At 40.2% G+C, this 13,821-nt stretch overlaps 1 long non-coding RNA gene across 1 annotated transcript; it reads right to left on the reverse strand.

Annotated features, from left to right (window-relative positions):
• Positions 1-725: 725 nt before the first annotated feature.
• LOC129628210 (uncharacterized) lies at positions 726-9,519 on the reverse strand. Its single transcript, XR_008702741.1, has 3 exons — positions 9,411-9,519; positions 8,278-8,388; positions 726-1,125 (listed from the first exon to the last, which is right to left on the reverse strand). It is a non-coding gene; the product is annotated as an uncharacterized LOC129628210 (long non-coding RNA).
• Positions 9,520-13,821: the final 4,302 nt, after the last annotated feature.

The raw sequence follows: 13,821 nt of genomic DNA on the forward strand, positions 1-13,821 counted from the left end.
CACTCCAGTGTTCTTGCCTGGAGAATCCCAGGGACTCGGGAGCCTGGTGGGCTGATGTCTATGGGGTCGCACAGAGTTGGACACGACTGAAGCGACTTAGCAGCAGCAGCAACACAAAATTGAATAGCTTAAAGAAATAGAGGAGTTAAGACAAGTATATAGTTTGCAATTAATACAAGTTACTGAATGTAAAAGTCTTATTAAATTGTAAATTTTCTATGCTTATAACAAAAGGAAGTGGGACACAGGCCTGTATAAAATATGACTGATTATAGCGAAAGAAAGAGTTACTATGACCACAACTGGTCCGTATGAAGTGTCCAGTCCAAGTCCCAAGTTTTTCCGTACTCTGATGCTCGCAGCAAGTTTCCAAATGTCCCATTGTTCAGGCCCACTGTGTTTATCAAGGACGATCCTAGGACGAGGTGGGGCTAATCCACCATCAGGCCACTCAAGAAGTCCTTTCTCATAGTAATGTTCCATCGTAGTGTCAGTGACCTTCCATATCACACACAGTGTTGGTAATATCCTCTGAGCAGTCAGATAACCACATACCATGGGGTCCCCAATCAACAATTGTATGATTAGCCACAAACATTGATTTTCTTGATTTGGTTTGACATTTGTCCCAACGAATGGGAGTATAAGTAAAGTTTTTATAAGTAAACCCTTTGCATAATGTTCTTTGTTCTTTCCCTAACTCTTTCCCTAAAGTCTCAGTAGTATAAACATGGCTTACAGACAAAGAAAGGGCAGTAAATAATCCAAGCAATGTCTGAAAGTCTTCTTTTGGAGGCAGGACTAAAGCCCAAGTTTGTCAGCTGACGTTTATGCACAATTTTGCTGTGCCCATGCACAAGGGAAGGACTTCATAGCCTAAAGAAATGTTTTAGTTTTCTTTCCTGCCCAGGGTGTGAGGGCCCTTTCATGTACTAGGGAGAAGGCATATGTATAGAGACATTAGTTAAAACAATTGGTCCTCTCTCTGTCCATTCGTCCACCAGTAATAGAGGGGAGTTGGGTGTTAGTCCGAGCTCAAGCGGCGGTAGGGGGCGGGGTGCGGTAGGTACAGGCCAAAAGACTGAGCATTGCCAGGAGAATGTATTCAGGACCCGGAGGCAATCCCTGTTGAGAGACCAAATTTTCAGCTTGATTAGTAAGGGTTTTTATTTGTCCCCAAGTGGGGAGATCATCGGGATGATGCTGCTAAGGGTGGTGCTTTTTGGAGATCTTTAGAGCAGTATTGCTCTAAAGTATTTTTGTAGATCTTTAGAGCAGCCCGTATTGGAATTTCTTCTTCCTGGGGTTCTTGTTTCATCTCCATTTTGAATGCCGGGGGCCCCCTTGGGTCAAATCTTAAGAAGAGGTTAAAAAATTTAAAACAAATAGAGCTGTATTAACAATAGTTATAGGTTTAGAAAATATGTTGGAATCTAGTAAAGTCTGCTTTAGATAAGGAAGACCTGTGTATTCCACCTTTTAAAATTTTTCATTTGTAACTTTAGTGTGTGATGTGTTTGTCTATGTCTTGTGTCTGGATTATAAGGAATACCTGTAATATGTATAATAGGAAAAGATTGTAAAAATTGCTTAAAGTGTCTAGAAATATAGGCAGGGTATAACACGTTGTGTAGCTTCACCACGAAGAGGTGTGATCCAGATAAAAGAGGAATTTGTGTCTATACAAACGTGTAGGAAAGAAAATGGAGAAAGTTCAGGGCAATGAGTTACATCCATTTGTCATAGTTCATTAGGTTGTAAACCGTGAGGATTGATACCTTGTGCGATGGGTCAAAGATGTAGGGGTCTACAAGTAGAGCAATTACTAATAATTTCTTTAGCCTGGCGGTATGGGATTTTCCATAGCTGGTGTAGGGAGCCAGCATCGTTATGCAACAGAGCATGCTGTTCCTCGGGAGTAGCAAAGGAAACCAGTTTATCAGCTTGCTCATTACCATAAGTCATTGGGCCTGGAAGACAAGAATGTGCTCGAATATGTGTAATATAAATGGGAGAATTGTGGTTTCTAACAACAGATTGTAGTTTGAAAAAGAGTTGTTGAATAATAGGTTGATTGGAGTTTATGGTGGAGGTTTCTATATTTTTTTAATACAAAAACAGAATACATAGAGTCAGAGACTATATTAATGGGTTAAGGATGTAGGCAAATAAATTGAATAAGAGCATATAATTCATTTTGTTGAGCAGAATGAAATCTAGTATAAAAGACTTTATATTCCTTAAGAGACCAGAATGAAGCTTTGGCGTTTTTAGTCCCACCTATATAAAAAACCTCGGCTTGTGGTATAGGCTGTGAGCTGATAATGCGAGAAATAATAAATTCAGTATTTTTTAAGAAATTCCACAGCTTACCAGAAGGATAATGAAATGAAATTTCTCCAAAATATTCCAGAAAAGCTATTTGGAAATCGGTAGAAGTTTGTAAAGCATTCTCAAATTCAGATTTATTGATAGGTATTACAATTTTATGAGGATCAGAGCCAATTAGAATTTTAGCCCTATTTCTTCCATTGATACTGATTAGAGCAATTAAATTAAGGTAGGGTGTAAGTGACTTTATTCCCCTAAAATGGGTATAGATCCATTCTACTGGGTGTTCTTCTTGGGCAAGAAGTCCTGTGGGAGAATGGGGAGAGGGGAGTATAAACCATTCTAGAGGTAAATCTAGTTTGATGTGAGTAAGAAATTGTTTTTGTAATTTATTTTGCACCAAACAGAGTTTCTCTCGTGCCTCTTGAGAAAGTGAACGAGGGCTATTTAAATCAGGATCTCCTTTTAAAGTATTAAATAGGTTATTCAGTTGATAATTAGCAATGCCTAAAGAAGTTCAATGGCACCCCACTCCAGTACTCTTGCCTAGAAAATCCATGGAGAGGAGCCTGGTAGGCTGCAGTCCATGGGGTCGCTAAGAGTTGGACATGACTGAGTGACTTCACTTTTACTTTTCTCTTTCATGCATTGGAGAAGAAAATGGCAACCCACTCCAGTATTCTTGCCTAGAGAATCCCAGGGACGGCGGATCCTGGTGGGTTGCCGTCTATGAGGTCACACAGAGTCGGACACGACTGAAGCAACTTAGCAAAGAAGGTCTAATCCAATTAAGATCACTGAGTGACTGATCTGATCTGATTAGAAGAGCTTTTGAAAATCATTTAAGGTTCATAATTTATCAGTACGGATCTGAGTTAGTTGGGGAGTAATGCGTTGCCTATTAACAACGAACCCTAAGTAATGGTAAGGTGTAGAGGTTTGAATTTTTTTAGGGGCAATGATTAATCTAGAGTTTTCTAAGCATCAGATCAGATCAGTCGCTCAGTCGTGTCCAACTCTTTGTGACCCCATAAATCACAGCACGCCAGGCCTCCCTGTCCCTCACCAACTCCCGGAGTTCACTCAGACTCACGTCCATCGAGTCAGTGATGCCATCCAGCCATCTCATCCTCTGTTGTCCCCTTCTCCTCCTGCCCCCAATCCCTCCCAGCATCAGACTCTTTTCCAATGAGTCAACTCTTCGCATGAGGTGGCCAAAGTACTGGAGTTTCAGCTTTAGCATCATTCCTTCCAAAGAAATCCCAGGGCTGATCTCCTTCAGAATGGACTGGTTGGATCTCCTTGCAGTCCAGGGGACTCTCAAGAGTCTTCTCCAACACCACAGTTCAAAAGCATCAATTCTTTGGCGTTCAGCCTTCTTCACAGTCCAACTCTCACATCCATACATGACCACAGGAAAAACCATAGCCTTGACTAGATGGACCTTTGTTGGCAAAGTAATGTCTCTGCTTTTGAATATGCTATCTAGGTTGGTCATAACTTTCCTTCCAAGGAGTAAGCGTCTTTTAATTTCATGGCTGCAGTCACCATCTGCAGTGATTTTGGAGCCCCCCAGAATAAAGTCTGACACTGTTTCCACTGTTTCCCCATCTATTTCCCATGAAGTGGTGGGACCGGATGCCATGATCTTCGTTTTCTGAATGTTGAGCTTTAAGCCAACTTTTTCACTCTCCACTTTCACTTTCATCAAGAGGCTTTTGAGTTCCTCTTCACTTTCTGCCATAAGGGTGGTGTCATCTGCATACCTGAGGTTATTGATATTTCTCTCGGCAATCTTGATTCCAGTTTGTGTTTCTTCCAGTCCAGCGTTTCTCATGATGTACTCTGCATATAAGTTAAATAAACAGGGTGACAATATACAGCCTTGACGTACTCCTTTTCCTATTTGGAACCAGTCTCTTGTTCCATGTCCAGTTCTACTGTTGCTTCCTGGCCTGCATACAGGTTTCTCAAGAGGCAGGTCAGGTGGTCTGGTATTCCCGTCTCTTTCAGAATTTTCCACAGTTTATTGTGATCCACACAGTCAAAGGCTTTGGCATAGTCAATAAAGCAGAAATAGATGTTTTTCTGGAACTCTCTTGCTTTTTCCATGATCCAGCAGATGCTGGCAATTTGATCTCTGGTTCCTCTGCCTTTTCTAGAACCAGCTTGAACATAAGGAAGTTCACGGTTCACATATTGCTGAAACCTGGCTTGGAGAATTTTGAGCATTACTTTACTAGCGTGTGAGATGAGTGCAATTGTGCGGTAGTTTGAGCATTCTTTGGCTTTGCCTTTCTTTGGGATTGGAATGAAAACTGACCTTTTCCAGTCCTGTGGCCACTGCTGAGTTTTCCAAATGTGCTGGCATATTGAGTGCAGCACTTTCACAGCATCATCTTTCAGGATTTGAAAGAGCTCAACTGGAATTCCATCACCTCCACTAGCTTTGCTCGTAGTGATGCTTTCTAAGGCCCATTTGACTTCACATTCCAGGATGTCTGGCTCTAGGTCAGTGATCACACCATCGTGATTATCTGGGTCGTGAAGATCTTTTTTGTACAGTTCTTCTGTGTATTCTTGCCATCTCTTCTTAATATCTTTTGCTTCTGTTAGGTCCATACCATTTCTGTCCTTTATCGAGCTCATCAGGGCCTAGAGGAGCTATCCCACACTGAAGGTCAGGAAGGGCGGTGGTGAGGAGATACCCCTCGTCCAAGGTAAGGAGTAATGGCTGCACTTTGCTGGAGCAGCCGTGAAGAGATACCCCACGCCCAAGGTAAGAGAAACCCAAGTAAGACGGTATGTCTTGCAAGAGGGCATCAGAGGGCAAACACACTGAAACCATACTCACAGAAAACTAGTCAATCTAATCACACCAGGACCACAGCCTTGTCTAACTCAATGAAACTAAGCCATGCCCTGTGGGGCCACCCAAGACGGGCGGGTCATGGTGGAGAGATTTGACAGAATGTGGTCCACTGGAGAAGGGAATGGCAAACCACTTCAGTATTCTTGCCTTGAGAACCCCCTGAACAGTATGAAAAGGCAAAATGATAGGATACTGAAAGAGAAACTCCCCAGGTCAGTAGGTGCCCAATATGCTACTGGAGATCAGTGGAGAAATAACTCCAGAAAGAATGAAGGGATGGAGCCAAAGCAAAAACAATACCCAGCTGTGGATGTGACTGGTGATAGAAGCAAGGTCCGATGCTGTAAAGAGCAATATTGCATAGGAACCTGGAATGTCAGATCCATGAATCAAGGCAAATTGGAAGTGGTCAAACGAGACATGGCAAGAGTTAATGTCGACATTCTAGGAATCAGCGAACTGAAAAGGACTTGAATGGGTGAATTTAACTCAGATGACCATTATATCTACTACTGCGGGCAGGAATCCCTCAGAAGAAATGGAGTAGTCATCATGGTCAACAAAAGAGTCAAAATGCAGTACTTGGATGCAATCTCAAAAACGACAGAATGATCTCTGTTCGTTTCTAAAGCAAATCATTCAATATCACAGTAATCCAAGTCTATGCCCCAACCAGTAACACTGAAGAAGCTGAAGTTGAACGGTTCTATGAAGACCTACAAGACCTTTTAGAACTAACACCCAAAAAAGATGTCCTTTTCATTATAGGGGACTGGAATGCAAAAGTAGGAAGTCAAGAAACACCTGGAGTAACAGGCAAATTTGGCCTTGGAATACGGAATGAAGCAGGGCAAAGACTGATAGAGTTTTGCCAAGAAAATGCACTGGTCATAACAAACACCGTCTTCCAACAACACAAGAGAAGACTCTATACATGGACATCACCAGATGGTCAACACCGAAATCAGATTGATTATATTCTTTGCAGCCAAAGATGGAGAAACTCTATACAGTCAGCAAAAACAAGATCGGGAGCTGACTGTGGCTCAGACCATGAACTCCTTATTGCCAAACTCAGACTTAAATTGAAGAAAGTAGGGAAAACCACTAGACCATTCAGGTATGACCTAAATCAAATCCCTTATGATTATACAGTGGAAGTGAGAAATAGATTTAAGGGACTAGATCTGATAGATAGAGTGCCTGATTAACTATGGAATGAGGTTCGTGACATTGTACAGGAGACAGGGATCAAGACCATTGCCATAGAAAAGAAATGCAAAAAAGCAAAATGGCTGTCTGGGGAGGCCTTACAAATAGCTGTGAAAAGAAGAGAAGCGAAAAGCAAAGGAGAAAAGGAAAGATATAAATATCTGAATGCAGAGTTCCAAAGAATAGCAAGAAGAGATAAGAAAGCCTTCCTCAGTGATCAATGCAAAGAAATAGAGGAAAACAACAGAATGGGAAAGACTAGGGATCTCTTCAAGAAAATCAGAGATACCAAAGGAACATTTTTAAGCATATTTGAGCTATATCAAACATGTGTTGAGTTTCTAAGGTAGATGGAGCCAAAAACAATATATCATCCATATAGTGAATAACAAGAAAATTAGGAAATTGCTTTCTCACAGGCTCAAGGGCTTTGGCTATGTAGTACTGACACATGGTGGGAGAGTTCATCACCTCTTGTGGCAGTACAGTCTATTGGTACCATTTATAAGGTCTAATATGATTAGGATAAGGAAGAGGGAAAGTGAATCTCTCTCGGTCTAAAGGTATATTAAAAAAGCAATCTTGTACTTTTCCTTAGCAACTATGAAGTGTCTTGTATATTAGCATTTTATAGATTGGTAAATATATTTATTATATCATATTATAATATATATTTATTATATATATAAATATATGTTTATATTTATATATATCAATATATTATACATTATATATTTATTAATAGTTTAAAATATCTTTAGTTTTTCTGTAAGAAAAACTTTTTGTAAGAGGAAGTTAATGTTTACTAATTAATGTTTTAAAATCTTATTTTATTTGGAAATGACCTAGCTATTTAATAAACATTATTTAGTTTAGTACAACTCTAGAAATTTAAGTTATCCCAATCTTAAGAGATTATTTTAGATTATAATAACAGATTATTCTATTAAAATATAATTATTTTTAAGAGTTTATCTAAAAGTTTTTATCTCATTTATATATTTATATATATAAAGAGTTACCTTTTTGTTGACAAATTTAGTTTATCTTAAACCTAGGCATAATAAAAGTATTATATAATGTTGATGACTTAAGACATGTCTTAATTAGATTAGCAAACAATTATATTTAAATTATATTTATATTTAAATAAACATATATATTTAATATTTTTCAGTTCACGTGAATTTGAATTTAAATAGAGCTCATTCTAAAAACAAAGCTGGTATATCAATGGTAGCACTGCCAGATGTTCAGGGTTTTAGGTAAAAAATGGAATTTGCCCCAGGTTTTTGTTGAAGGGGACCTGGGGTGTCCCTGCTTGGAGTTTTCCGGAATAGGTTTTCTTTCAATGTCAAATTTGGACTTACAATCTTTGGCCCAATGCATTCCTCTACGGCAGCGAGGGCAGATTTTTGGAGGTCTTTTATTTTTATATATTTTTTCTTTTCATTTTTTTAGCTTTCTTAGGGCTGTCCCTTTTTAAATGGTTGTTATTTCCACATGTAAAGCATCCTTTATTTCCCTTTCTTAAGGAGCAGCTATTGTTTCAGCTACCATTTGCATCTTTTGAGTTTCTAATCCTAGATTTCGACAAGACTTCAAATAATCAATAATAGTCCCTGTCTCACGAATTGGAGCTATAGCTTTTTGACATTCCTGATTTGCATTTTCATAAGCAAGTAATTTCTCTAGTTGCCTTTTGGCTTCTTCTCCAATTACGGTACGGGAAATAGCAGTTTCTACTCTAGCTAAAAAATCAGCATACGTTTCATTAGATCCCTGAACTTTAAATAAGTGATGAAGTAAAGTAGAAAAGTGATGGGGCTTTCCAGCTGTATTACTCATGTCTTAGTACTTACCAGCCTCAATAGGTCCTGGTGTCACTCCGTTGGAGAATCTGCCTACGTGTACCAAGCTCCTGTTCTGGGTGTCACTTGTTGAGGTCCTTTAATGGACTGGAACCAGGTGGTCTGGAGTTGATGATAAGAAAGTATAAGAGAGAAAGAAGCTGATATTCCTTGGTTTACGCCACCAATAAAGCCCCTGCGTGGGGTTTGCTCTGTTCACGGAGGCCTCAGGCACCCTCTTGATGGGGTGAAGGCACAGAGCACCTTCTCGAGAGGGTCTTAGAAGCCCGGGCAGGAAAGTGAACTCAGAGAGCCTCTGCACTCCAGGGGATCAGCCTGAAAAAGAGAGAGAGAGAGAGAGAGAGAGAAAGACACGGGGACCAGAGCTCTGATGGAACAAAGGTGTTTTAATCAACATGGTGTGGGCATATATACTGTCTTACAAAGTAGTTATTCTCAGCAAAGATAAAGAGTAAAATTCCAGACTTACAAAACATAGGCAATCCATATTAAAGAGAGAGATTTGTAAACAATCACTTTTACCGTATGGTTCACAAGAAGGAAGAGGGTACTTATCACCATATAGAAACACTAATGAAGGAAATGCCTGGATTCCTCAGTCCCGGGAGAGGCTTGCCTCTCCTCTTAATTCCTGAATATTCAGGAATTAAAAAGGAGCAGAGAATTCCTGACAGATCCAAAACAGCACACAGGAAGCCTCCTGTTAAATGCTTCCTGACAAGTTGTGTCCAACTCTTTGCAACCCCATGGACTATAGCCCTCAAGACTCCTGTCCATGGGATTCTCCAGGCAAGAATACTGAAGCAGGAACTGTTCCCTTCTCCAGGGGATCTTCCCAACCCAGAGACTGAATCTGGGTCTCCGGCATTGCCAGCAGATTCTTTACTGTCTGAACCACCAGGGAAGCCTTAATGAGCTAGAGTCCCACATAAAATAAAAAGGTAAAAGAAAACAGATAATTCTAATTCTATTTAAGGTCCTTCATGACATACCCTTCCTTTACATGTACATACACACCAAGCACTCCTTCCTTACTCATAATTTGTCTTGTTCCTTTGCCAGATAAACCAAATTTTAATGGACTTAGAAAAGCACTTTTGAGTAGTGGAAAAGTACTTTTTCACCTTTATCAGATCAGATCAGATCAGATCAGTTGCTCAGTCGTGTCCGACTCTTTGTGACCCCATGAATCGCAGCACGCCAGGCCTCCCTGTCCATCACCAACTCCCGGAGTTCACCCAGACTCACGTCCATCGAGTCAGTGATGCCATCCAGCCATCTCATCCCCTGGCGTCCCCTTCTCCTCCTGCCCCCAATCCCTCCCAGCATCAGAGTCTTTTCCAATGAGTCAACTCTTCGCATGAGTTGGCCAAAGTACTGGAGTTTCAGCTTTAGCATCAGTCCTTCCAAAGAAATCCCAGGGCTGATCTCCTTCAGAATGGACTGGTTGGATCTCCTTGCAGTCCAAGGGACTCTCAAGAGTCTTCTTCAACACCACAGTTCAAAAGCATCAATTCTTCGGTGCTCAGCCTTCTTCACAGTCCAACTCCAACATCCATACATGACCACAGGAAAAACCATAGCCTTGACTAGACAAACCTTTGTTGGCAAAGTAATGTCTCTGCTTTTGAATATGCTATCTAGGTTGGTCATAACTTTCCTTCCAAGGAGTAAGCGTCTTTTAATTTCATGGCTGCAGTCATCATTATAATTATCTGTCCATCATCCACACAGTTTTTTTTTTTATGAACACTGTATAGAGTGGTATGGGGCTTCCCAGGTGGCAGAGTGCTATTGGCCAATGCAGTAAATGTGGGTTCCATCCCTCAGCTAGAAAGATCCCCTGCAGGAGGAAATGGTAACCTACTCCAGTATTCTTGCCTAGAATATCCCATAGATAGGGGAGCCTGGTGGGCTGCAGTCCATGGGGTTGCAGAGTCTGAAACCACGGAGCACTCTTATCTACAAACACCCAGCTGTAGGCTCGTAAGAAGTAAATCACATTCTCATATTACATTCTGAAAGAAAATTCTTAACTTATAAATATGTTAAAAAAAACTGATTTTATATACATGTGTGTGTATTTTTATATGTAAAAATCATTGCTGTTGTATATTAGCAATGAGATACAACTTAAATAACAGAGCAGATGTTTTTCTAAAGAACCTTGTTTCAATCTAATTCAGATTCATTTAAGTAAACTAAAAAATATTCAAAATTAAATGAATAAAATTGCTTAGCAAGTAGGGAAACGTACTAAACTTTAATTCAAAGTTCCAAGACCAACTGAATCAGGGCCTAATGCATAGAAAAATCTAATAAATGTATTTTGGATAAAGATTTGTAGATACAAACTTATCACAGTAAAAAGGCTAGCAAATGCTAGGGATAACAAATTGGAAACCCTTGGAATACATTCCTATCAAAATTGTCTGTTGTAGCTAAGTATCTTTCTATACCAGGGCTTCCCTAGGGGCTCAGATGGTAAAGGATCTGCCCGAAATGCAGGAGACCTGGGTTCAATCCTTGAGTTGGGAAGATCCCCTGGAGAAGGGAATGGTTACCCACTCCAGTATTCTTGCCTGGAGAACCCCATGGACAGAGGAGCCTGGTGGGCTACAGTCCATGGGGTCACAAAGAGTCAGACATGACTGAGTGACCAACACAACACAACAATCTTTCTATGCCACGGAAAGCATTCCTGTTTGTATATGCAAAATTTCATAGACTGAGCACTTTCCTTCTGTTCCACTAAAATTCAACAGAAAATAGTAAAATTATTTCTTATCTTATTCAGGCTATTCTTTCATATAATTCTTCTTTGATATGGGTAAGATAAACTGCTCTGAAATGAATCAGCCAATTTCCAAAGTATGCAGGAAATTTAACATAAAGAGGTAGGTCACAGCTGATTGATAGTTTGCTTAATTCTATCTCTATATGAGAAAGCATGAATTCTCTGAGGGTTCAGGGTAGAAAAATACTTTCTTCACTCCCATCTCTTTTCTAAAGAGTTATTTTTTGTCTGTAATGTCACAAACGCCAGTTCTCTTCCATGAAACTATGAGAGTCAGATATGTATTTGAATTTCTATTAATGGCTAATATAGCTGGCCATGAGCCTAGTCCCTCTACACAGAGTAGCTAGAGGTTTATTGTCATTCCCCATACAGAAAACGGTGGCATTCTCTCCTGGCCAAAACAAAATTTCTAAGGGCTAAACATTTCAGAATTTAAGGAATTAGACCTATTTATTTCACAGGCACTTATTGAGAGCTTACTATGTTCCAAGTCCTGCTAGGGGATTAGGGAACCTCTCATTTAAAAAAAAAAAATTCTTTTTAAATTTTTTGGCCACACTGAGAGGCATGTGGGGTCTTATTTCCCTAACCAAGGGTGGAACCCGTGCCCTCTGCATTGGAAGCACCGAGTCTTAATCACTGGACCACCGGGGAAGTCCCAGGGAGCTTATCATTTCAATAGGGAGAGAGCCCACATTCAATTACAGCATAACCCAGTGAGTGAGTGAAAATGTAGAGTTGTGCACAGATTGTTTTGGGAACAATCAGAAGAGAAGATTTGCCCAGACTGGGTAGGGATTAACGAAGTTTTTCCAGAAAGGAAGGTGCCTAAGCCGAGTCCTAGAGGAGTTCAATAGGAAGAGAGTTGGGTGTGGAGGGGAAATGCATTCCAGAAAAGAACCCAATCAATGCTTGCGAAACAGAGTTGCAGCAGAGAATCCAGACTGAGTTGAAGCTGGAGTCAGGCTTGTCCAGGCACTTCTGATAAGCTAACGCAGGTGGGACAAGCCTCCTGTAAGTCCGTTTAAAAGATGGATTCATGAAGTTTTTTTGCGGGGAGGACCTTGAATCAGGGAGTTTGCTAACATGGGACAAATGCGTGTGTGTGTAAAACATGGTATCAGCCTTCCTCTCCAGCACATGTGCACATTTACACTCTATAGAGAAAGGGGCTGCCAGTGGTGAATGAGCTCTTTCAAGATGCTCCAGTGACAAGGTCAGGACCTTGAGGGTAGCATCCAAATTCCTTAGTATGCTGTTCAAGGCCACTGATGATCTTGTCTTACTAACCTCATCTTCCAGCCTGAACTTCTGCCTTTTTTTTTTTTTTCTCTTTTGTTCCATGCTTATTGAATTATCCAGGTTCAGAGTTTGGCAAACCCTGGCCCTGTTTTTGTAAATAAAGTTTTATAGGACCATACTCATTCTTTTTCATATTGCCTTTGGCTGCTTCTGTGCTCCAGTGGCAGAGCTGAGTAGTCACAACTGAGAACAGATGGCCCCCAAGCCTAGAATATTCACTGTCAGGCTCTTTACAGAAACAGTTTGTTAACCTTTGCTCTAATTCCCTGAATGTGCCAGCCTCTCTATCTTTTAAAAATATTTATTTGGCTGCACTGGGTCTTAGTTGCAGCATTCAGGATCTTCAGTTGCAGGATGCAAACTCTCATTTGTGGCATGTGGATTGAGTTCCCTGACCAAGGATAGAACCCAGGTCCTCTGCATTAGGAGTGCGGAGTCTTAGCCACTGAACCACCAGAGAAGGCCCAGCCTCTCTCTTGTCTCCTAATCACTGTTCATGCCATTCTTTTGTTTAGAATGCCCTTCCTCAATCTCTTCGTTATTTGACTAAATCCTGTCTGATTTAGGATCTCAGCTGAGGAGCCACCTTCTGGGAAAACTTCTCTGAATTTCCATCTTTGGTCTAGTAAAGATGTTATTCTAATGTTCTTGTGCTTGCATAACACCCTGGGCTTATCTATATCTGAACACTTAGAAAATTGTATTAACTGCTTCCTTTGCTTCCTCTGTAAACTCTAAGGCCCTTGAGGGCAGCAATATAGTATCTGTAAGACCTAAGCATAGAACTTGGGAAGAAATAAGCCCTCAAAAGATGCTTTCTTAATGCTTATTTAAGTGGAAAGTTTGTTGATACAGTGTCCCCAGTTACCTATTCATTTACGTAAACAGATATTTGCATATGTTTCCAAAATGCTGCCATCTCTGTATTTCAAATGCTGGAGATGTGTTTTAACAGGTTCTGTTTGCTGAATAATTTGTCAAGTCTGCTGCTGCTTCTAACTTTTCTTTTGTAAGTTTTTCTGCATGTCAAGCTTTCTGCTCCATCTTTCCTGATCAAGGCTATGGATTTCCTACTATGTTTTGGATATCATCCTAGTTCTCCAGACTTCCCAGAGTACAAATATTTTTCTTAACCCATTTAATGCTCAATGGCTTGAGATGGAGTTGAGTCATTTTTCTCCCAAGCTATGTTATTGCAATCAAGCATCTTTCAAGTTTCTTAATCTTTTCATAGTCTCAAAAGAAGACAAAAAGTAGAAAAGTATTAATATATTTCTTTTCTGGATTTGAGCTAGGGGCAATATGTCCCAAGCTTTGGGTTTTTTTGTTGTTTGTTTTGTTTGCTTATTCATTTTTTTGAACTTTTTATTTTGTATAACAGATTCACAATGTTGTGATAGTTTCAGGTGAATAGCAAAGGGACTCAGCCATAC

Source organism: Bubalus kerabau, chromosome 15 (genome assembly GCF_029407905.1).
Source record: "Bubalus kerabau isolate K-KA32 ecotype Philippines breed swamp buffalo chromosome 15, PCC_UOA_SB_1v2, whole genome shotgun sequence".
NCBI lineage: Eukaryota > Metazoa > Chordata > Mammalia > Artiodactyla > Bovidae > Bubalus > Bubalus kerabau.